Source organism: Gobio gobio (assembly GCF_949357685.1).
Source record: "Gobio gobio genome assembly, chromosome: 4".
In the NCBI taxonomy this organism is placed as follows: Eukaryota; Metazoa; Chordata; class Actinopteri; order Cypriniformes; family Gobionidae; genus Gobio; species Gobio gobio.
In genome coordinates, this window is record NC_137100.1 from 54,111,323 (window position 1) to 54,137,565 (window position 26,243).

A 26,243-nucleotide genomic window follows, 5' to 3' on the forward strand; every position below is an offset into this window, starting at 1 on the left:
GAGAAATGAAAGGGGAAAAAAAAGGCATTATTAAAGTATCAAATAATAATCCAAACAGTCAGAACTTATTCAATCTACTGCACACAAAATAATCAATTGCATATGGCATCACTGACGTCTAACATGCTGACACATTGTCACACAACAAGTTTGAATATGAATATGAAAATTTGGGGTTGGTAAGATTTTTTAATGTCAACAAGTAAAAATAGTAATATTGAATTTGTGAATGTGAATGTGTGAAATACAATTTAAAATAACGGTTTTCTATTTTAATACTCCAGTCTTCAGTGTCACATGATCCTTCAGAAATCACTCTAATATGCTGCTTTGGAGCTCAAGAAAAACATATTATTATTATCAATGTTAAAGCGGTTGCTTAATGGTTTTGTGGAAGTAATTTTTTCAGGATTAGTGTACATTTCTGAATTTTTGAGAGTTTTGGTGGAGTATTTTCTTTTTGCATGAATCATTACCAATAGCAGTTCTTGGTTTCCTTAGCTGCAAACTACATTAAAAAAATTGAAATGGGATCCTTACAGATTCTTGTAAATACACCACATTCAACGTATAAACATGCATCATGTATTTATTTATTTCCCATGACAAAAGAGTTGATTTATACTGAGAGAACACAAAGCAGCTGGGGAAAAGACAGCAACCAGATTGTATATTTTACATCTTTATTGCTCACTAAAACAGTGCAGCACGTTCTGTAGATAAAGTCTCTCATGCTTAAAATGCAATGCAGGTTTTATGATTCAAACTCAATGCCTTTCTTCAGACGTCTTCATTTAAAGCACGCCCTTGGTTTACCTCGCCTTTATAAACAGACCGCTGACAGTTACCTGGGATGAACCTGTACTAATGCAGAAGGCATTTCTTTACAATCAGTTTAATGGTGCATCACTCCGTTCCTCCGCTGAGCTGGCGTAATCACACATTACAGTTGTTGTTTAAATATGCGTTAATTGCATTAGCAGGTGATCGAGAAAACACAATAAAAGAGCTTTGGCCAGAAGCTAAATTACAAAAGCCTGTGAGAAAGAGGCCTGCACATGATGCAAAGGTGTCAGGATGGTGAAAAATACAGTGTTATATATAGCTCACTCCACAACCCAGAAAAAAATGAAATTCCCAATGAACTGTCACAACCTCTTTTCTCTGGGTCTCAGAATAGGCCAATTTACACAGCCTTGGGTGGCAGGACTGATGAGTGAAAGGTAGAAAAGCTCTTACTTCATCTTACTTCAAGCTATGATTCAAATGCCACTTATCCGAGCTCTTGTTTTCCAGTGGAATCAGCTCTAAAGTGAGAGACATGGACAGGCCTCTGCATATGACTGATGGCATTTATTTTAGATTCCAGTATTAGCTCCCTCTCAAAAAAAAAAAAAAATTCCCATTAGAAGAGATTACAAGAGGATAAGTGCTCTTTTTTATGCATGAAATCTCTGTCCCTTTGTTGTGTGGTTTTGTGAGGCGCTTCACACACCAGCCAGCTGGCAGCACTGTTACAGTATCGCTGCCAGAATACAAAGATTACATGACATTCACATTCAATCTAACCTCTGACTAACCTCTAACCTCAGATATCTCAACAATGATCTATTGCTCTTTTTGAAAATATTATTTAAAGGGGGAACTGAGAAATCAAAATTTCCTTGAGCTTTTGACATATAAGAGGTCAACATACTATAAGAATATCTTTTACATTTCTGAGCTGAAAACGTCATTGTTAGTCCAAAATCAGCCTCTATTGTAACCAAGCCAAGAGAATGACTCATTGTGGAATGTGCCTATCCATGATAGAAAGAATGCCTATGAAGAAGAAAATCAACACCTACTTCCTCATTGCAACCTTGGCCCCGCCCACTGGCGTGTTAGTGAGATGACGAGGAGAGAAGAGCGATACAGGATCACTGGACTAAAAATAGGATTACCTTCCAAAGGATCCTAATGCTAGGAATGGTTATTTATTTTCAACAATGTGAAAGTCTCAATTGATTATTTATTTGCATTCTGTATATTTCACTGTGGATTCTTTGGTAAATCAGTCAGCAATTTCAGGGCAGGCTTTTGCAAACAGACTTTTACAATATGGACTCAACAGTATTGCCACAACAACATGTAAGTAACTGTGTTGATTCTAATGCCTGATCTGTGACCAGTGATTTTTGATATGTAATTATTCATGTATAGTCAGATGTTCCAACACTATCTCACAACCAATTCGTATGTATTTCTACGAGGTGGCTAATTCGTACAAATTTGTACAACTTCACTCGAATTAATTCGTATAATTTGTCTAAACCACAGTGACGGGTAGGTTTAGGGGCGGGGTTTGAGGTTAGGTAATTCATACGAAATCATACAAAACTCATGAAATATGTACGATTTAGCAAAAATCCTACCAATTCGTACGAGTGAGCTTGTACAAATTCGTACGAATTAGCCACCTGGACCCACTTTATATTAGGTGGCCTTACACTCTAAATAATGCTGGGTTGTTGTTTAACCCAAAATGCTTGGTTGAGACTGTTGGGTAATGTTTGTTGGTTTATTTGATCACATTTTAAACACCATTGGGTAGTTTCAAATTTCCAGTTGTTGGGTTAAACCTGCTGGGTCGCAACGCTTGGTTGATTCTACCCAGCGCTTGGTTGTTTCACGTGCTTCGCGCTTTGATGTTTAAATTTGCTCCCAAACTGTCATTTTGACAGGACAAAGCAAGGAGCAAAGCCACTGGTTGCAGAGATGTTTTAAGGGAAGTTCATATAATGTTTTCATTAATAATCATTTTAATTAGCATAATTATAGGTATTTTTCTTTTCTTTCGAGGCATCAATTCTTAAGCTTACATGATATAGGTTAACTTAGATGACAAAAGTTTTACTTCAGAATCCGATACCATGTATTGACTCGCATGTTCCCTTTCAGTCGGTCACGTTCGACGTACGTCGGAACTGACCGACGAATTGGGATCTGTCTTCAGAGACCAGTCTACTTCGAGTGTATTAGAAACGAGCCAATTGAATTGGCATGCGGTCCACGCACCGCCCCGCACCGCGGGTATAAACACGGAAGTGGAGTACCGCATATTGCTTTTAACTTCGGTGCCGAACGGTTTGCTGTATCAAGCTGTTTCTGCGAAGAGTGTTTAAACGAGTCTCGAGGAGGATCGCTCCCTTACCTGGGTGCTGGTGTGACGGCGCGAGTCAGCGAGCGGCCGCTGCAACATACACTTGTTCCTGTGTTGGTTGGCTGGGCGTTTCCGTTCTTGAGTGCTCACACGCAGGCTTGCAATCGGACTGCTGTGAGCCGCGGTCATCTCCCTGAGCGCTTCAGCACTTCTAAAAGAGCATTTCCTTCTAAAAAGAGCAACACGGTTTGAGCCTGCGTCTTTTTCAAGATGTCATTCAAACCGTGTGTTTCTGGATGCGGTTGTTTCCTGTCCGCATTTAACGGCCACGATCTCTCTCGCATATAAACATGTGAGATTGCGTTCGTGGGTGATCCGCGTTCTCCCAGGAGAACGTGGTCACATCGGCGCGTTGTTCGGGCTCGAGCGTTCAGCGCGCCGTGTGCCGTCTGGCGCCGGCTGACAGCGGCGGTTGCCACGGCAACCCAGCGTGTCACTCGGTCCTCTGGTGCGCGGTCGAGACTGTGATACCTCAAACGGGGTTGAGTCCCATTGCTTATTCCCAGATCTAGTTCCTTTTCTGGTAAACCGGAAAAGGTCTACTTTGGCTAATAAGTCTTGGTGGCCTGAGGATTATAGTGGGGCTTCCCCGCCGGGTACATTCCCCGTGGGCCCCCACTCCTCTATCGCATCACAAGCATGCTGAGACTTTGTTCGTGGGTGGTTCATGTTCCCTTATGAGAACATGACCACGTCTCAGAGGGCTGTTATGCGCTGGAAATGATGATGCTGAGTTTACCACTATAATAGTGTGCTCATGCTGAATCAGATTCAGAGTTGACAGCCATGCTTTCTGGGGTGGCTGCCCGGATGTGCATTGGAAAAACTTAGCAGTGTGGAACTATTTGGTGCCAAAATATGGAACGCCAAAAGGGCCATAATGTTTAAGTTTTTTCCCTCTCTCACTGCCCTCTGTCCTGCATGCACGAGGGTAGTCCCGACCCAGGGGTTATGCAGGAACTGCGTGTTGTGATGGACCTCGCCCTCCGGGTGACGGAAGTCACTGCACGCTCCCTGGGTCAGGCGATGTCCACACTAGTGGTCCAGAAAGCTGGGGCTAATCTGGCAGATATGCGTGAGCCCGACAAAGTTTGGTTCCTCAACGCCCCTGTCTGTCAGGCTGGCCTCTTCGGCGACGTCATCGAGAACTGTGCTCAGCAGTTCTTGGTGGCCCAGAAGCAGGTGGAGGTAAAAAATAATTAAAAAAAAAAAAAAAAAAACTTCCTGCCACGACGACCAGTTGCTGCCTCCACCCAGTCGTCGTCCGCAGCACCTCCATCTGCTTGTCGCCGAGGGTGTCTCCCTGCGTCCGCCTCCGCCCCTGCTAAGCCAAGCAGCAGCCTCCACCCAGGCAGCAGGTGGCCGGGCGCAAGGGAGGCGCCCAACCCGTCCAGGGTCCCGCAAAGTTCGCTGGCAAGCACAAGGGCAAGCGGCCCTGAAACGGGCAGCCCAGCAAGAGGGGATCTGCTCAGGGAGTCGTGTCCGCACCCCTCCCTCCCCCGGAGGAGGACCGGGGGGAGAATATATTTTTTGGTTTCGGTCCTGCCGCTGGCTCTCCGGAGTCCAGCGGTACCCACATTCTCAGAGCAGTTTCCTTTGTCCCTGGGCCCAGAGAGGCTCAAGCCGGCTGTGTGCGACGCCCCCGGGCCTTGCCACTCCTGGCTTCCCCTCTCTTCTTCGCCAGGAGGCGGTGTGAGGCTAGAGGACGCCCCCGGGCCTTCTCTCCCACACACTGTCCCACCCTGGAACGATCAGACCCACTCCGGGTCGCCTCCGGGCCGTCCGGGTTGGGTCTGAGTGTTCCACCTCGCTGCCCCACCCCGGGTACGTCTGTGGTGCCATTGGTCCCGCTTGCACGGCTTCTGGGGGCCTGGCTAAGAGAGCCCCCAGACCGTCTCGCTGGCTCATCCGTACATCAGACTCGGCTACGCGACTCAGTTCGCGTACCGGCCTCCCAAGCACAAGGGCATCCTCTTCACCTCCGTGTGGAGCAGTGATGCCCATGTCTTGCGGTCAGAGATCGATGTCCTACTGGCGAAGGACGCGGTCGAGCCGGTTCCTCCAGCCGATATGAAGTCGGGGTTCTACAGCCCCTACTTCATTGTACCCAAGAAAGGCGGTGGGTTACGGCCAATCTTGGACCTGCGTGTTCTGAAATGGGCCCTGCACAAGCTTCCGTTCAGAATGCTAACGCAGAAATGCATTTTCGAATGCATCCGTCCCCAAGATTGGTTTGCAGCGATCGACCTGAAGGACGCGTACTTTCATGTCTCTATTCTCCCTCGACACAGACCGTTCTTATGCTTTGCGTTCGAGGGGAAGGCATATCAGTACAAAGTCTTGCCCTTCGGGCTGTCCCTGTCGCCCCGCGTCTTTACGAAAGTCGTGGAGGCAGCCATTGTTCCACTCCGAGAACGCGGCGTTCGCATTCTCAACTATCTCGACGTCTGGCTTATACTCGCCCAGTCTCGGGAGCAGTTGTGCGAACACAGGGACCTGGTGCTCCGTCACCTCAGCCTGTTGGGCCTTCGGGTCAACCGAGAGAAGAGCAAACTCTGTCCCACGCAGAGGATCTCTTATCTCGGCATGGAGCTGGAGTCGGTCAATCGGACTGCGCGCCTCACAGAGGAACGAGTCCAGTCAGTGTTGAACTGCTTGAATACATTCAAGAGCAGGACGGCGGTCCCACTGAAATTCCTTCAGAGGCTCCTGGGGCATATGGCATCTGCAGCCGCGGTAACGCCGCTCTGATTGCTTCATATGAGACCGCTTCAGCGCTGGCTACATGACCGAGTCCCGAGGTGGGCGTGGCAGAGCGGCCAGTATCGGGTCCCAGTTACCCCGTACTGTCGCCAAACCTTCAACCCTTGGTCCGACCCCTCGTTCTTACGGGCCGGAGTGCCCTTAAGACAGGTGTCCAGGCATGTTGTGGTATTCACAGATGCCTCAGCCACGGGTTGGGGGGCCACGTACAACGGGCATGCAGTCTCGGGTCTGTGGACGGGGCCCCAGCTGCATTGGCATATCAATTGCCTGGAGTTAATGGCAGTACGTCTTGCGCTAAGTCGCTTCAAGAAGCTGCTTCAGCACAAACACGTACTGGTCCGCACGGACAGCACTCCGGCCTTTGCGTACATCAACCGTCAGGGTGGTCTGCGCTCCCGTCGCATGCTCCAACTCGCCCGCCACCTCCTCCTGTGGAGTCAAAAGCATCTGAGGTCGCTTCGTGCCATTCACATCCCAGGTGTGCTGAACCATACAGCCGACAAGCTCTCTTGTCAGTGTCCACTTCCGGGGGAGTGGCGACTCCACCCCCGGAGCGTCCAGCTGATATGGGACCTTTTCGGAGCCGCACAGGTAGACCTGTTTGCCACTCCGGACTCGTCCCATTGCCAGTGGTACTATTCCCTGAACGGGGGTACCCTCGGCACAGATGCACTGGCGCACAGCTGGCCCCGGGACCTACGCAAATATGCGTTTCCCCCAGTGAGCCTTCTAGCACAGACTCTGTGCAAGGTCAGGGAGGACAAGGAGCAGGTCTTTCTAGTTGCGCCCTACTGGCCCAACCGGACCTGGTTCCCCGAACTTACACTCCTCGCGACAGCCCCACCCTGGCCGATTCTCCTGAGGAAGGACCTTCTTTCTCAGGGAGGGGGCACTCTATGGCACCTGCGTCCAGACCTCTGGAAACTCCATGTCTGGTCCCTGGACGGGACGCGGAGGTTCTAGGTGGCCTGCCACAGGCAGTGGTAGACACCATCACTTCAGTTGGAGCCCCCTCTACGAGGCGCCTCTATGCCCTGAAGTGGAACCTGTTCGTTGAGTGGTGTTCTTCTCGCCAGAAGACCCCCGGAAGTGTTCGATTAATGTTGTGCTTTCTTTCCTACAAGATGGGTTGGAGCGAAGGCTGTCTCCCTCCACCCTGAAAGTGTACGTCGCAGCAATAGCGGCGTATCACGATGTAGTTGAAGGTAAATCCTTAGGGAAGCACGACTTAATCGTCAGGTTCCTCAGAGGTTCTATCTCGCTACCCTCTTGGGACTTAGCCCTGGTGCTCAGAGCACTTCAGGGCCCTCCTTTTGAGCCTTTGCAGTCCGTTGAGTTAAAAATCCTGTCTATGAAGACGGTACTCCTGACTGCATTGGCCTCAATCAAGAGGGTGGGGGACCTGCATGCGCTTTGGTCAACGAATCGTGCCAAGAATTCGGGCCCGGTAACTCTCACGTCATCCTGAGACCCCGGCCCGGATACGTGCCCAAGGTTCCTACCACTCCCTTTCGGGACCAGGTGGTGAACCTGCAAGCGCTGCCCTCGGAGGAGGCAGACCCAGCCCTGGCTTTGTTATGTCCCGTCCGCGCTCTTCGCGCTTACGTTGACCGGACACAAAGCTTTAGGACCTCAGAGCAGCTCTTCGTCTGTTATGGAGGCAGCAGAAGGGAAAGGCTGTCTCCAAGCAGAGGTTAGCCCACTGGATAGTGGATGCTATCGTCTTTAGCGTACCAATCGCAAGACGTGCCTTGCCCGTTCGGGTTGCGAGTGCACTCCACAAGGAGTGTTGCCTCCTCCTGGGCGCTGGCTCAAGGCGCCTCGCTGACAGACATCTGTAGAGCTGCGGGCTGGGCGACACCTAATACGTTCGCTAGATTCTATAGCCTCCGCGTGGAGCCGGTTTCTTCCCGTGTACTCGCCTCCAACGGCCGGTAGACGTGAAGTGCCCGTTCCTGTGTCGGCTTGCTACGCCACTCCCGCCTATGGCCGGATTCGTGCGTTTATCTTCTCCAGTTGTGTTCCCCAGAAATGGTGAACCCTGTCGAGCTCCTCCGTCACCCCTTCGGTGTCAGACGTTGCGGCCATCTGACGCCAGGCCTGCACCCGTATGCTTGTGGAACGTGTGTGTAGGCTGGGTTCCATATGTGTTGGTCCCCTCACGGCGACCCCATATGTGTATTTCCACGGTACCTGCTACCCTACTCGGCTAGCCCCGTGTCTTTCCCTTGACAGAGCCCCGCTCTGTCGTCTCTGGGTGTGTTCTTTCCCCCCTGGGACCAGGTTGGATCCACCCCAGAGACTGCCATATGTTGCACTACCCTGATAGGTTAGTCCTTATGAGTATTCCACCTCTCCTCCCTTGGAGGACGTGGCTCCGCAGCGTTCCATCTCCCTGAGACTGGCACGCTTCCCAGCGTTATCCAGTAGTCACGCAGAGTGAACAGCAGTGAATGACCTTCCCTGCCGGGAGCCCTGACTCCCACTCCAACATAGGAGTGGTCCAGTGAGCTCAGGCAGGGCGCTGGAAGGGCCAGCATCTCTGGCGTGTTGGTAGGGATCCCAATTCGTCGGTCAGTTCCGACGTCCGTCGAACGTGACCGACTGAAAGGGAACGTCTCGGTTACGTATGTAACCCTCGTTCCCTGAAGGAGGGAACGGAGATGTACGTCCTGTCGCCAGGTGCTGTGCTTCCGCTGAAGGGCCGAGTCACTTATTCGGCTCCTCAGTTGGAAAAGCAATATGCGGTACTCCACTTCCGTGTTTATACCCACGGTGCGGGGCGGTGCGTGGACCGCATGCCAATACAATTGGCTCGTTTCTAATACACTCGAAGTAGACTGGTCTCTGAAGACAGATCCCAATTCGTCGGTCAGTTCCGACGTACGTCTCAATTCCCTCCTTCAGGGAACGAGGGTTACATACGTAACCGAGACGTTTTGTTTAGGTATGCGAGACGATAGATTAATACAGTTTGTGATTATTTATTACACGGAACCATGATCCCCTTAAGGAAATTAACCATGGTTTTATGTAGGGATGTCACAAGTAGGCTACCGTTACTTCGTACTACCAAGTCCGTACTGAAATTTAAAAAATGTGACGATAGCCTACCAGCATTTCTGTAGTACCGGTAGAACTGACTCCCGAGTATATTCGGTCCCCGCAGCTGCGTTCAGTCGTCACGTCAGTGTTTATCTAAGCGCAGGGCTCCAGACAGTAGCCGAATATATACGAGTGTCTGTGAATATTAAACTGCAAAATACTATTTAAATATTACTCCTGCATGTTCTGCGTCTCTATGTGAATGACGGGGGGCACACACACACACACACACACACATACATATACGCGTGACACTCGCTCGCTGTCTTTGTAGTCTCTGCCGTGTCATGAACCGTCACTTCATGAGAATTTACCGTTTCATTTGAGAAAACTGTCATATCATGTATAGGCTACATACACTCAAAGGTCACGGCAAACCGTCAAAATAAAAGTTTGATTTAACGTGAAGAAATTGACAGAATATATTAGGCTTGTAGATGTCATTGTTGTCAATTTTAACACATTTGTGTGTTGTACCAGTTGACAAGCATTAAAAAATATTATTTTAACAGTCTAAACATGTATTCTTCATTTGTTCTTTCATGATAGTTTTACAGTAGGCTATGCACAGGAGAAATTATAAGAATAACTCCGCAAGAATAACCCAGAATAGCAAATCCATTAGGCTAATGGTAAAAATTGACTACATCTTGGGTTTTCTCAACAGCCCAGCCTGCTGGGTTAAAATGTCACTGGGTTACTTTAACCCAGCATGTGTTCTGTCCAATATTTACCCAGCGCTGGGTTGCCAATAGGGTTGTTTTTAACCCAGCCATTTTAGAGTGTAACTATGTACTAACATTTTAATTAATCATTTGATTGCAATTATTATGTTCATACATGTTTTTACATTGTACTTACATTTTTTAAAAATACCTGCATGTAATTACATCTGTAATTAATTTCTGTAGTTACACTGATGACACTGCTGACCCTACCCTTACACCTAACCCTACCCTTAAACTTACCCTTACCAACACACCTGTCCCTAACTTTACCTGTATCCCACCTCAATATCAGCAAAGGTGTTTTGCAATACAATATGAACACAGTAAGTACATTGTACTTATGTTTTGATGTAAGAACATAGTAGTTAAGGCCACCTAATATAAAGTGGGGCCGCCACCTCGTAAAATATACGTACGAACTGCAGTGAGATCAGGTTGGATGTTCTTTGTCTGTGTCAGTAAATCAAACCAGTGGCTAAACTGTCCACTTCATATTGTTTCTCTTAGTAGGATGAACATAATCTGCTATTTAAACTGTGATTAAATGATATATAGAAAGCAATCAAATAACGCTCCCTTTACAATTGCTGGAGCTGTCAATCAAACAGAGCGAGTTTATCAGTGACTGAGTTCTGGACTCGCCCAAAAACTCCCATTATAATGAACAAATCTCTTATTTACATTGTCTTTCCACTGCTAGTGATGAAAGCATTCATGAGACTGCAGAAATTGAGTTGCAATGATGAGATCACTGCATTCATGCGCTCAACATGTCTGTGATCGGCTACAATGCTTGTCACTACAACCTTTCATGCCACAATCTAAATATATAATAATAATAATAATAATAATAATAATAATAATAATAATAATAATAATAATTAATTACAGTTATATAGCGCTTTTCTAGGCACTCACTCAAAGCGCTTTTACATAGAAGGGTCAACCACCACCAATGTGCAGCATCCACCTGGATGATGCGACGGCAGCCATATTGCGCCAGTACGCCCACCACACACCAGCTGATTGGTGGAGAGGAGACTGAGGGATGATACCAATCGTATATATATATGGGGATGATTAGGAGGCCATGATGGACAGGGGCCAATGGGCACATTTTTTTGGCCAGGATGCCGGGGTTACACCCCTACTCTTTATCGAAGGACATCCTGGGATTTTTAATGACCACAGAGAGTCAGGACCTCGGTTTAACGTCTCATCCGAAGGACGGTGCTTGTTACAGTATAGTGTCCCCATCACTATACTGGGTCGTTAGGACCCAGACCACAGGGTGAGCACCCCCTGTTGACCTCACTTACACCTCTACCAGCAGCTACCTAGTTTTCCCAATTTTGTCTCCCATCCAGGTACTAACCAGGCTCAGCCATGCTAAGCTTCAGTGGGAAACCAGTCTCTGGCTACTGGGTGATATGGCTGCTGGCCATATATATAATATAAATATAATGCTATAGATCTAAATATAATGCCATAACGGTCTAAATATAGCTAATGCTATGATTCAGTGGTTTTCAAACCTGTCCTGGAGGCACCCCAGCCCTGCACATTTTGTGTGTCTCCCTCATTTATCACACCTGATTCAACTCATCAGCTTGTTAGTAGAGACTGCAAGAACTAAATTGGGTGTGTCTGGTGCCTCCAGGACAGGTTTGGAAACCACTGCTGTAATTAACACTTTTGACAATTAGTAAACCTTGAGAGCTGTAATAGTAAAAGCGTGCTAAGAGATTTTGAGAGAGTTCCACATGTAATACTTATTTCATATGCAAAGATGTCAGCAAATCATAGCCGTGGGCGTTTACACTGAAGTCTCAAAGCAGACATGCCAAAGGGCTAAAATTAGGGTAGGAAAATGCCTTTTATTTCTAAATGATGACAATTTTTGATGTGAAATTGTAAATTATTCTAACATTATAAGTACACCCCAGGAAACATTATAAAACAATGCAGTTCATGACCCCTTTAATGTGAATGAACCTAATTTCTGTCACAGTTCTCCCTGGCACCTGATAACACACACTCCAGCACTCCAATCACTACACTATAAAACCCCAGCACTCTCACTCAGTCTTGAGCAATTGAGTTTCTCAATATGTGTTCTTGTGGAGTTGTGAAATGTCATCATTCGCTGCCCAAGCACTGTTCCAATTCAAAGTTCACATCTAGCCAAGTACAATTCAAATCCCCGGATGTGTTTTTGCTCTGCACCTTTTGATCGAGGATGCATCAGGAGGAGACTTGAGTAGACTTAAGGCATATCCCAGAATGCATCTCGCACCAACCAGTACGCATCAATAGCGGAGGAGAAAGCGCTTGAGAACAGCCTTATCTTGGCTAGTACTTCTGACGTTTACTGCTGGCTCTGATGTCTCTGTATTGGTTAAACATGAGGTATCATTTATCTTGTGTATATCTAACGGCAATCTTTGGTCTCATGAATCTAGTTTTCGAGCCCGGGCATATCATTTCGGCTGAAGTGAATGTTCATATTTTGTTTTATATTTGTTTAAATTTACTAGAGCATTGTACTAGAGCCCTGACTTTGTAAGTTTGCTTTTCCTTTACTGTGTAGCTTCTTATGTAGACAGGGTTGTGTTTTATGTACATATTAATTGTAATAACAGTGAAGAAAATCAGAGTATATATATATATATATATATATATATATATATATATATATATATATATATATATATATATATATATATATATATATATATATATATATATACATAGATCAGGCATAACATTATGACCACCTTCCTAATACACTGTAAAACAAAATCAGGTCTCCAATTGAAAATTTTCTAGTGACTGATCACATCTACATTTTTTAGTTGGCCAAATTGAATTTCTTGAATTTTATTTGAATTAAAGTGCATCAATTCACAGAAATTCCATTTGACCAACTGAAAAATTTAGATGTGATCGGTCACTAGAAAATTTTCAATTGGAGACCTGAATTTTTTTTACAGTGTATTGGATCGGACTACTTTGTTCAGCACATCCCACAGATGCTCGATTGGATTCCTAACGTTACCTGATCAAAGTCTTTCAAGTCGTCGTCTCATAAGGTCCGTTTATATCCTTGTCTCGTCTGCTTCCCAGTGTATGGTTCTCTTTGTCGTCCTACCTACAAATCTAACAAAAACTGCAATTTGGAAAATTGCATTATTTACTCATCTCAGATCTTGACTTTTCTTTCTTTACTCCTTTTCTCTAGTCTACCTCAAACCCTTTTATCAGCTTTTGTCAAACATAATTCTGTAACCATGCCGACTCCCTGGTCCCTCATGTTGGCTAACAAGGAAATTGATCACTATGTTCCCTGAGTCACTATTAGCTGTGCTTAGAAATTGCTTGCATTTTCTCCATACCAGTGCTATTTTAGTTATATAATTATATATATATATATATATATATATATATATATATATATATATATATATATATATATATATATATATATATATATATATATATATATATATATATATATATATATATATATATATATATATATATATATATATATATATATATATATATATATATATATATTATTTATGTTAATTTTAGTTCATTTCTAAGTTTTTGTCATTGTATTAGTTTTTTAATACTGCTATCTAGGTTCAATTTATTATTTCAGCCAAGGCAAGCATAGCAACAGAATAGCACCATGAACCACAGGCTTTCTGGGAAACATTTGCTTTTGAATCAGCTACAGGGCATAGAACTATTTTGTCTGCTTACCTATAATCCAGAAATATGCTCCAGGTAATTTCTATGAAGATGGAATGAATGCGGCCCATCACAAATTCTGTCAGTCCCACATCAGCCTTTTTAGTCACAGTTAAGACCACCTGAGGGGCAAAACCCATGGTCAACATCTGGTTGTAGTCCGTTTCTATTCTTGGTTTTCTGTTTTTGTTAGAAAGGGCATGGTCAAACAATGCAGTCCACTGCTGTTTGGGGGAGAATCCCACCATAATCACAATTTCTGAGTAGGAGAATTCATGAATTTAGATGGAAATTCAGTGAAGGCAGAAGAAAATGGGATGAGGTAAGGGTCATGGGTAACTCTTTTTGTAGTAAGCCCCTTATGACAGTGGCGTGCCTGGGTTGGGGTTTGTTTCCCCTTGGTAGAAATCGCTTTCGTCACGGGGGCACTGCGGTGTGATCGAAAAGGGCACTTTCATGATTAAAGGGGCAGGGGCTTAGTAAGTGATTCTGATTCTTTTTACTTATGGCATATATTTTTTTTTAATTACTGTCAACTCTTGAACTGTTGCGGAATATATACTCGGAACACAAAGAGGAATGGTGAACAGAGTTTATTCAAGACAGCACGGAGCACCAGGCAATAACAACATGTGAGTATACACTCAATGGAGACTTGACGTTCTTTGGATGTGAGAACGATGAAATGTCTTTTCCTTTCAGGTGCAGAGACTCGTGGAATACGGTGAAGAGGAAACCAGGTTGAATACACACACCTCTTGCCTCTGACGGATGAACATGGAGAGTGAAGGTAAGACTTGAAGGTAATCACTGGAGAACAGGCGAAATCGCTGGCGAAACAGGTAGGTAGTCCATGTTGCATAAACGAGATCGGGAAAAGAACTGAGGTGTGTGCTTAAATAGGAGTGCTGATGAAGGGGCAGACGAGGCGCAGGTGTGTGTGTGATAATGAAAAGCATACAAGTGAGAGTCAAGGAGGATGCTGGGAAGTGAAGTGCAGAAGTGACAGGTGACGATGTGGCTGGTGACTGTAACATGAACTCAGATTTGAATTATTCCTTTTTTAATTTTAAGTAACATGCGTTTCAAACTTGCTTCTTCAGCTGGTTACGAACAATAAGGCAGGTTTTTGAGCCCGTAAGTTACGACTTCAAACCAAGACTCACGACTTTGTAGCGTTCCAGGCAAAGTCACTACAAACTGCCTGAGCGGTAGCTAGATGTAAACAAAGAATGGCAAACCGTACGGGGCCTCATGCTCATTTACAATAATTTCTATTGCCAAAGGTGCTTACTCCTTACTTATTTGAGGGAAATGAAGCTGTTATACCTTTTATTTTACGTTATTTGTATATTTGGAAATGTATTTGGTATTAATTTATTCTTGCACTCAATGGACTGAAAACTAGCTGACGCTAGAAAAGCTGCTGACAATGCATAACATTTGCGGATAAATAATGTTAGAGCAATACCTTATTTTTATAAACAATTTGGTTTTTAATGTACAACTTTCATAAACACCGCATCCGTAGGGGTTGTCATTGTTGCTTCGCGGGTTATGTGACGTCAGAGCTCGTAACTGGGAGTACATCGATCTAGTACGAGTTCACGGTTGGGAAGTCACGGGCTTGACTGCCGTTCCAGTGCACTTTCACGGGTAGAAGGTTGGAAAAACACGGGTTGTCTGGAACACGACAGAAGTCACGGCTTAGGCATGACTCGAAGCGGAGTAAAAGCAATACCTTATTGCTTTTATAAAATGGTTACCACACAAAATTAACTCCAAAAAATATGTATCAATGCAACTTTCATGAAGTAAAATCACTAAAAGCCTTCCTTCCACTGGAAAAATAGCCCCTGACCGTGAACAGCAACAGAAGTTACATTACGCCATTAGGCGGCGGCAAAGACTGTCTTTATGAGTGAGTCAGTCAGTAGCAAAGACTTTTATATTGAAATGACTGATACTTCTTGTGAACACGGAACAAGACGTAACTGACAAATGCTTTGACTAGCTGTCAGTGTCTGTGATCCAAAAAAAAATGCCAAATATGAATACAGGTAATAAACTCACTCACTCGATCTCTTTCTCTCACACGATACCCTTCTGCATAATATGTTTACATTGCTAAGAGTGGTTGCTAAGGGTGTTGTGCAGTGATGCACAGAACCATTGGGTGAAGCGGTCAAAGCCGTGTTTTATCGTGAAAAAAACAGCTATTGACCAATCAGAATCAAGGACTGGAACTAAGCATCTTATAAAAATAGTTATAGAACACTCAGTATTACAGCAAAAGTAGTCATGAAATTCCAATCAGTGTCAAGCTTATTAAAATGTTAAAGAAAATATACAGTTATTGAATAGTTTTAATAACTAATTTAACTGTGGGAATGACATTTAATAGTGCAACATTTCTACAGTTATATCCCCCATCCATTTCCAATCCTTAAGAACACTGAAAACCTTTAGTTTTATTGTCAGCTCTACCGCTGATGAGATTTGAATTGGATTTTACTTGCAATTTAAATTAGAATTGACCTCGGCCCTGATGTGTGATCTGCAGTATTTCTCACATGGATGTATGTTCTCAGGCTTAACAGAGATTTGAATAATTCACTCACACTTGCTGCCAAAACTGTGTAACCAGCCTGTGGGCCCGAGAGGAGGAGCTGAGGAAAAGAAAGGATTAGACAGAGGTGAGGAGGAGGGGGAGGAGGAGAGGAAGAGGAAGTGGAGGAAGGGAATCTTAATAGAGTGAATCCACATGCATAATTAAAAGTGTGACAGGGATATATAGAGAGAGAATACTCTTTAATTACAGATTACAGATTATAGTCTTGAATGAGATGAGCAATAAAATCTCAATAAAATTCAGTGTTCATGTGCATCTGGATGTTTGCTAAGTTTTTAACACAATAATTTTTCATACAATTAGTTCACAACATTTTTTTTTTTGCTGACAATTTGCTGATAATCTAAAAGGAAACCCTCATCTCTGACCGCATCTCCAAGCTCACGTCCTGTAGACAACAGGATGTTTTCTAATGGTTAATAAATCAATCCAATTTAGCAATGCAGTACAAATTTCAGAAAAGTGAAGTGCACACGCAATCTCTCGAGGGGAAAATTCACTTGACAGATGTGTACGGCATGAAATTCTTATTCATAAAAAAACCCCATTGTGTCGTATTCAATAACCACGGCAATCTAGTTTATGCACTAAAGTAGCATTGCACAGTGAATATTTAAATTAAGTCACTGTCATCTCAAATACACCCCCTTTCTGTGCAAATTAATTCTGATTCATTGTGCCTTATTCTCAAAACTCTTTGCTATTACTTGCAGCAATTAACGTTGCACTGTTACCGCCCACAGAAAGCAGATGCTAAACAATTGCATTTAAAAGATAAATAGAAATCTAGACGCACCCTAGCGGCAGCAAATGTAACGTACCGGATACGGCAAAAGTTTAATCTATCAACTTGCTCTGGTTGGTTGTAGCGCTATCCTATTGCGTGCAGAGGGAATTTAAAAGACAACCGTTTATCCCGCCCCTCGGCTTGAGCCCTGCCAATGGTGTGTTTTCAGACCCAACATCTTGATGTGGGTCTGACTTGTCAGGCTAAATGGGAGCGGCAGTAAATGATGATCAAGTGATAGATAAGAGCATGTCAAATTATGCAGCTTATTGAGGAGAGATGCACTATGACTTTTATAAGCAATTGGGCGTACAATGTTCGCCTGGCAGCCAAAAGAATTGGTGAAACGTTCCACAGACCTAAAGTGCCCCCATTATGCTATTTTAAAGGCTCCTAATTTTGTTTTCAAGATCTCCTACAACAGATTTACATGCATCAAAGGTCAAAAAAGAAAAGAGGTCGGCCGATAGTGGATTTTACCGATACCGATAACTAGGTTGGACCGTACTTGCCGATAACCGATTAATTGACCGATAGTTTTTAAAATGGATACTGGATAAAAAAACATAAGTAAAAAAGTGCTAAATTTATAACAAGAAATAAAAAAAACAGTACTGATCCATGAAAATGTGCTAAATTAATGTAAATATGAATATTAAAATGAGAAGTTCTAACAGAACAAATTCTTCAGAAAATGATTTAAACATTAAAATATTACAGGTCAAATTTGTTTCTTTACATATAACCTAGAACCATGCATGTACATTTTATAGGTAACACTATGCAAGTCCCTATGCAACAAGGATGTATTAGCTTACATGAACTATACGCATTATGCATACATTTTTACAGCATTTATTAATATGAGCAATACAATTGTACCTTAATCATTCATGTTAGTTCATAGTGCATTAACCAAGGTTAACAGATAAAAATAAAAATTCAAATTTAATGTTGAAATTAACATACTAACAATGAACAATACTTCCACAAGTTAATGTTACAAATGGAATCTTATTGTAGTGTTACCATTTCATACAAATCCAAACAGTCTGCTTCTTTAGAAGGTGATTATCTAATAAAAAACGAATGCGTTTTTGCTTTGTTTATTCTGTCGGCAGCATGACGATACAGTTTGCTTTCTCACATCGCTAATTTTATACATGGAACATTTGGGTCGGACTTGCGTGTGTTTTTATCACAGTGTTTTAACTGCTTACGGTACTGCTGATGTTAGCGTCCTCTCAGCCTCGTTGACAAACATACACAATTACACATTGCTGTTATTTACCTGTTAATGCAGCATCTAGTCAAGAAATTAATTACTTTATAGTGATATGGAAACAAGTACTGTAGTGTTCTGGATTCATACCGTTTCGCTGTCGTGTTTTAAACGTGCATCTGATGTGTTAGCACTCTCCGTGCAGCGCTGTGTGCAGTCTCACGTGTGAGTGAATGTAAAAACAACAAATGGTGTCAGTGAGTTTTTATTTCGCCTCTAGAGGCCGCTCTCGTGCTATATAATGCCAGCAGACCCTTCTTAGAGCTCTTGTACTGTGTAATGACAGCGCACCCGTCTCAGCCGCTCAAGCAACGGACGCAACATGGAAAAAAATAGCTGATATGTTCCACCAATCAGCTATCGGTGCCGATTAATCGGCAAAACCGATGAATCGGTCGACCTCTAAAAAAATAATTTCATTTTCTCATGATATACATTGCACATCACCACATTTTTCAATGATTCTCAAACGACTCGGATGAGTCAGTCTATCTAAATCTCTCCTTTCCGCAAGATACTCTGCTCTGATTGGCCCAGTCTGTTGTGATTGGTCTACCTGTTGTGTCTGTTGTGTTTCGGAAGCTAAACGTCCATTACCAAGTGACCTTCAACTCCGGAGGCTTCCTAAAGCTCAGCGAATGTACACACTGTAAAGACAGTAACGATGAAATCGATTTTACCATATCAATCCAAGTGCGAGTCCGACGATGAAAGATTGGAAGAACTAGTTATTCGGCCAGAACCTCCATCGCAAGGATGGCTTGAGCAGGACATTTCTCAGTGATATGCTACTCATTTTGAGGTACATTATGAGATGTTGTAATTCCTCACCATCAGCATTAACAAGTGTATGTCCATCAACAAACCCATGTGTATATTTCAAATTTTTTACTGTGCACATGTGGGAACTGTATCAAAAACAGCGCATACGTTAGCCCAGCACTAACGTGAATGACTGATGTAACAAACGTTTGTAAAACAAACCCTGCTCCATCCTATCTTTACTCAAAGTAGTTAGAACGACAGACAATCTGCATTAATAGACACAGTTTTAGGTAATAGTGGCCCACAGCTACTTAGCAGACTTATTTCAGTAAGTTAGCCGGTTAGCTGGAAAAGTACACAATATGAAACACAAAACAACGTATTTTGAACACCCGGTAGAAAATATATACATCAATAATTATTCATACTTGCAGGTTGTGATTCTGAGGAGCAAGCTGGTCCAAATAAACTGGGTACCAATCTTTCAAGAGCAAATTTTGCGAATACCGTGTTGAACTCTTGAGATTTGAGAAGCAGTTGTCAGAGTAAAATGACGTTTGAGGGCTGGTCAAGTTGTTCGCAAGCAGACAATGTACAACATTGGGGGGCATTATGCAAATGTATTTTCTAGTGACGTAGAACCGTCACGCAGTGAGATTTGCTATACAAACGACTCGTATAGGTGGTTCAGAGTCTATTCTTTCTTTTTGGAGACAATAACCTTTTTTATCATGCACTTTCGACTTAACAACTTTGCAGAACGTTTACATTCACAAAAAGCTACGTACTGCATGAAAGGGAATATTAAAAAAAACTTAATAGGGGCACTATATAACGTTGGCACAGTATTTGGGAGATCCTATCTCTAGATCAGAATGTCAAAGGCCCCATTTATAGATGGTATTAAGATGCGTTTTGGTCGATCGGATTATCTCTGGACAATGCTAAATAAACGGGGTCTAAAACGATTTGAGCTTGTCTACTTTTGACCACTTTCAGAGGGAGTCAAAAACACATTCGGCTGAATTGCTTTCATAGTGTAAACGCTCATGTGGTCGAATGTGTTCAAACAGCCGGAAAAAGGCCTACTCTCCGCCGACTAACCTAACGCTTAAAACACTATGGGAAGTGCGCAAGTAGCAATCTAATTTATTCATATTTTGAATTAGGTTTTCATTTTATTGTAAACTGTAGTCATTTTGTCACATGATTTAGTCATTTTTATTAGTTTAGTGATTAGTTCCTATTTAGATTCATTTCAGTTTTAGCTTTAGAAAATGCAGTACTTCAAATTGAAGAATTGATAGGCTAATTTTACAACCATTAGAGCAACAGTAAAGCTACACTTAACAGCTATTATTATAAGTCAAAGAGCCCTAATCTGATGCTATAGTACAGTTTGCGCTTCTAATATGCTCTGCTGATTCATAAAGATGATAATGTTTCAGCAGTTTAAACATTTGTCATGTATTTCCTATGGAGAAAATATCCAGAGCCTGTTAACTTTGGCTATTGCCATCAGGCTGGTCATAATTAGATCAGAAAATGACACATGCAAGTGCTATGAATAGTAATGAGGGTTAGGCCATCTGCATTGGCAACTACGCAGTGTTTAAAACTGTTGTAGCGAATTTTGTTCTCATTAAAAGGCCCCAGATGACAAGCTTTGATTTTCCCACAACAATGCTTATGGTATTAATGCACAAACCAATTCACAGGCCATCGCTTGCACTGGATCCATGGAGAAAAAAAAAGCCTGGAAAATATGCAGTGTTATTCCACACAGAGGTATCATTCACAGGAAATGCTCTGTTTTTCATTTTAGGGAAAACATTGGCCCTTGATTGCAGAATTGATTTTTTTTTTGTTGCTGTTGTCATGCCAGCAGTATGCAAATTAACTGTTTTGTGTACTGTATGGCCGTCAAAAGGCTCAAGCCAGATTGTTCACAATCTGCTGTCCATTTCACCAACTGTCCATCTCATGCTGAAAACCAAACCAGAACATCCTGTAACCATCCACTAGGATGGATCCAACCTCTTCACAACATATTGCAGAGAGAGTTGAATAAATAGACTCTGGGATGACTTGCCTGAAGCATTTTAGCCACACACACACACACATACACACACACACACACACACACACACACACACAAACGGGGGGGGGGGAAACAAAACCTGCAGCTCACATCCAGACCCAAAGGGCGTTTTTTCGCTTTGGTCAAGGTGGTACAATAACAGCAGTTTATCAAATCCTTCAAGGCTAGAATCACAGTTGATGGATAAGTGACTGAACACGCCAAGACACACACACTTAACGTCAGTCCACTCGTGGAACTGGAGCCAAGGATTTAAAGAGCTCAGACCGTCTGTCGGCTACCCTGCATACATGGAAGCTTATTCACTTATCTGATTCACAACTATGACTGAAACAGTCCCTCAGTTCTCTCCATATCTTATTCATAACGCCCATATGCCACATGCAGCTGGGACCCACACAGCCTATCCCCCCTACTCTTCCTGTAGCTTATGGAATAGAGATCAAATTAATATAGTTCAACATTTAAAGCACTTATATCCTTCCTAAAGGTTGAGCCTTTGCTAACAGTCTGTGTTTGACAGTTTAAGGGGCTGTTTATACACGTGTGCTTGTATGTATGCAAAACCGCCAGATGACACCAGGGGGTGTGTCCAGATGGATGGGGCGAGCCACCTCAGATACCGTTAATATTACATATACAGTTCTGCATATGGCAGAAGCTTTTTATTAGAAGTGACTTGGTGCATTGAAGCTATAGCCTATTTTTTTCCAGAAAGTAATGACCTTGGCTAAACTGTGAATGGCCATCTTCAATAAAGCCCATGGGGGAGAATCAGGGTTTATTGTTGAAAGTCAATTCATGAATAAACACAAAAATGGTGCTAAATAGCACTAAAAGTGGTTCATTGGCGTGTAATCATATGAGAACTCCTTTGAGTGCTATATAGCACCTATCTTTAAAGGGGCTATACAGAACCTTTGTCAAAAGGTGCTATGTAGAACCATAGAACCACACCATTCTCCTCCTTAGATTTTAGATCTGTTACTCCACTCTCATATGTTTGCTATGAATGGGAATTTACTACAATGGCAAAAGCTGTTTTGAATCACTTTTATGCTTTTCTGAGGTCAAAAAGTCTTGTGTGGGGGCACTGGAATATTTCCTTATAGGCAAAATCTTGAGAACTACGGTATCTTCAGGAAATACACAGTGTTTTAATGTAGTTTTTAAACCTTTCCCCAACTAAACTAAGAGACTAAGAGTTAGAGAAATTATTTGTATGGCAGTGGTGCTATAGCACCTCAACCACCCCAAAAACTGCTGAAGAACCACTTTTTTTCTTTTTTGTGTGACCTTTAAGTCTTTACTACACCAAAGCTATTGAACATTTCAACCATTCATTGTTTATCCTGAATACAGATAGTTTGTTTAACAAAAAAAAGTACAAATTGATTCATGAAATAGAAGAAAATATAAAAGCTAACATACACAAATATCAGACCATTTATATGTCCACCTTAATAAATTAATTGTATAAAATGACAACATTTAAACATGTGACAACCTGCCTCAATATATACTGTTCAAAAGTTTGAGGTTGGTACGTTTAAAGTTTGAAGTCTTATGCTCACCAATTTTGCAATTATTTGATAAAAAATACAGTAAAACCGGTGAAATATTATTACAACTTAAAATAAATGTTTTCTATTAAATATTTTTTTTCCTGCAATGGCAAAGCTAATTTTTCTGGCTGTAATATGATCACTCTAATATGCTGATTTAGTGCTCAAGAAACATTTCTTATTATTATCAATGTTGAAAATGGTTGTGCTAATAAATATTTTTGGGGAAACCTTGATAATATATATATAATTATTATTATTTTTTTCAGAAGAACAGTTTATTTGAAAAAGTAAAAGTCTTTACTGTCACTTTTGATCCTTTAATGCATCCTTGCTGAATAAACATATTAATTCCTTTGAAAAAAAAAAATCTTTTGTTATGAATGTTACTGTACATGACAAGTTTCCCTGGCCTGAAGAGTATGAAACAAATATGAAAAATGTCAACCTTTCATTTAAAATCTAGCCCTATCTTCATTATATAGTTAAGCCTTGTCGTATGCCAGTGTGGCTTTGTCATGTTCCCTTGTTCACTTAACAGCTATAGTACAAAATTATCATCATATTAGATTTATTTATTTATTTCTGCTTATTTGGGGATGGATTCTCAAAAAAGAGAATATAATCATTTTAAGGTTTTGAACTAAATGTTTGAAATCAACAATAAAAATCACACTAGAGAAAACACATATTTATCATAACAGCCACCCACATTTGCTGTACACAATGCTTAGTGCCAAGTAGATTAGGCAGATTAGTACACAAGCTAGAGCAGATGCGCAATGAAGAAGAGGAGAACAATATTTTCTCTTTTAATTAGCTATGTTAGCTTATTTTCGATAATGAACAATAACTAACATCAATGCCGCTGCTATTTTTCAGGGAAACAGTTTTCAAGAAATCATTATGAATAAAATGCATTGTTAATCATATTATCCAAGAAGTCAGGTTATGTCTCATGCCTAGCTACCACGAGTCATTCGAGTAAAAAATGAAAAAAGAGGGTACGCCACGGGAGAAAATGATCCATGTTGAAATGATGCACGCCTACAGCTCTACACTGTGAATCCATGCATGATTGTTTACATCCCAGTGAGAGAATGTGAGCGTATGTGGGGGTGTGTTTTTAAACTAAGGGAAACCATATGAGGTCGGAGAGTGTATGCCACAGTCCTCAGCTCCTTACTAACCTCTCTGTAATGGTCTGTCTTTAATGCTAAGTCAACACTGGCAGAAATGCTCACTGCCTGAGTAAAATACCTCTCCTGTCTGAGCCCTGAGTCCCACTCTGTCCCTAAAATACACTTTCCTTCAGCCGTCATTGTGCACAGCTCAAAATAAGGAACTGTGTTTATGCTAGACTTTACGGAAAAACACTCTTGTAGTCTCCCTGAGGTCTCCGGCTAACATGAGTCTCTTATTAAAGCTCTTTGCAGTACTAATACGGTCCCCGCGAGGCCCGGGCCCGCTTCGCGAAGGCAGTAGCTAACAATCCAGCATCCATTCAGATATTCGACACGGAAATGTTATCGACTCCACCCGGCCAAATCCCCTCATCTTTTCCACCCTCCACATGCCAGAGAAATGCGGTCATGCAGACACCCCTACTGCAGGTTTGGGTGATTGTAAATGCACATGTTAAGAGCCAACAGAAGGAGAGAGGGAGAAAGAAAGAGAGAGAGAGAGCCTGGGTGAAGGAGTAGAGATGGCTACTCTAATTGAGCAGAAAGATTTGTGGCTGGCTTACACAATCTGTGCTCACTGAATCCCTCAGCCATGATGTGGGCACTTGAGTTGAAGTCTTTTTGGGAACTGTCTGTTTTTGAGATCCTATTTCCTGAGGGGGTTCTCTGGTTTCACAGCTTAACATCACTGACGTGCACATTTAAAAAGAGGACGGATCTTATTTTACACACATAATGGAATCATTTGCCATCAGTGAATAGCTGTCATTGTAAAAGCGAGAATCAATGGCAAATACAATAGGAAATGGATAGTTTTACTGCACAAGCACTGCTGTATTAGTATTTAGAAAGAAACATCAGTTAAAACTTTAAATCAATTTAATTATCAAAAGTAACAGTAAAGACATTTATAATGTTACAAAAGATTTCAAATAACTTTCTAATCAAAGAATCCTGAAAAATGCATCATGGTGTCCACAAAAAACACACTAATATAGGAAATGTTACTTAAGCACCTAATCAGTATTAGAATGATTTCTGAAGAATCATGTGACACTGAAGACTGGAGTAATGATGCTATAAGTTCATGTCGCTCTCTGGTTTCTATATCTGACTCTACCATAACTGTAAATCTTTCAGGTAAATACTCTCATGGCGGAGTAACAGTTTGAAGATAATCTTTCTGAAAGAGTAAAAACTTGCATAGTTCTGTCAAAAAATAAATATTCTGTCATCATTTACTCACCCTCATGTGGTTCCAAACCTGTGTGACTTCCTGAAGATATATTGAATCATGTTTCAATTCATAGTTTTCAAGCGACATCGCATAGGAACGCCCACCTGGAGGACAAAACCAGGCTTTCCTTCACTGGCCGCCAGTCATTGGGTAGTAAATACTAAAGACAGTGATATTAAAAGACCAAATTCAATATACACCTTATTGCACATTGTACAGGCAAGCAGATGAACACCGAATGTAAATGCAACACAAGGTTTCTCGTTAAACGTTTTTTTTTTTCCATCGACAACCATTATAAAGAATTCAGGGTGATTGGGACACATTTTGCCATTGAGATGACTTGGAAAAAGTGTCCCAATCAATCTGAATTCACCTATATATATATAGTATGCATCATCAAAAAGGTGTAAACTGAGTTTGATCTTTTAATATCACTGTTCTAGTTCTTTAAGGCACTTTAAGGTTGGGTTGCAGACAGTACCAGTGGCCCAAATGTCACACTTCATATGCCCTTTCGGTCTTGTGGACTTACAATGGCTACCTTGTGCGCGAGTCCGTTAAATCCATGAGACCGTAGGGCGTCCCATACATTAGCATTGTAATCCCTAATTTGTTAATCTGTGTTTAAAATGAAGTGGTGCCACAAAACTCGATTTAAAATAGAACCCAGATCAACAAATTAGGTGATAAATGTTTTATTGGTGCAACCCACCCTAAGTGTTGCACGTTAAGCGGTTTGGAACATTCTGCTGTTTTTTAGTGATTGAAATACTGAAACAGGTGCTGTATATGGATCACATGTGCCCAAAATTTGCATCTTGTTCACATATTTTTGTTTTTGAGATAGAAAATTGACAGGCTTGTGCTGCAGTTCTATAGCTGTTAGGGTTAGCCCTCCAGGGCTCCGCGACAGTCATGTGACTGAAAACTATTGTTTACAATAAATGTCAAAGTGGTTGAAAACAAAATTGAAAGAAATACATAGTGATAGAACGACATGAGGGTAAATAAATGACAGAATTTGTATTTACAAAAGGATCTCGTCAAGGAAATATCCATGCTGATTGCATACTTGCTATCTGGCCTAACAACACAAAATAACTCCAACAATGAGATCTACTCTAATC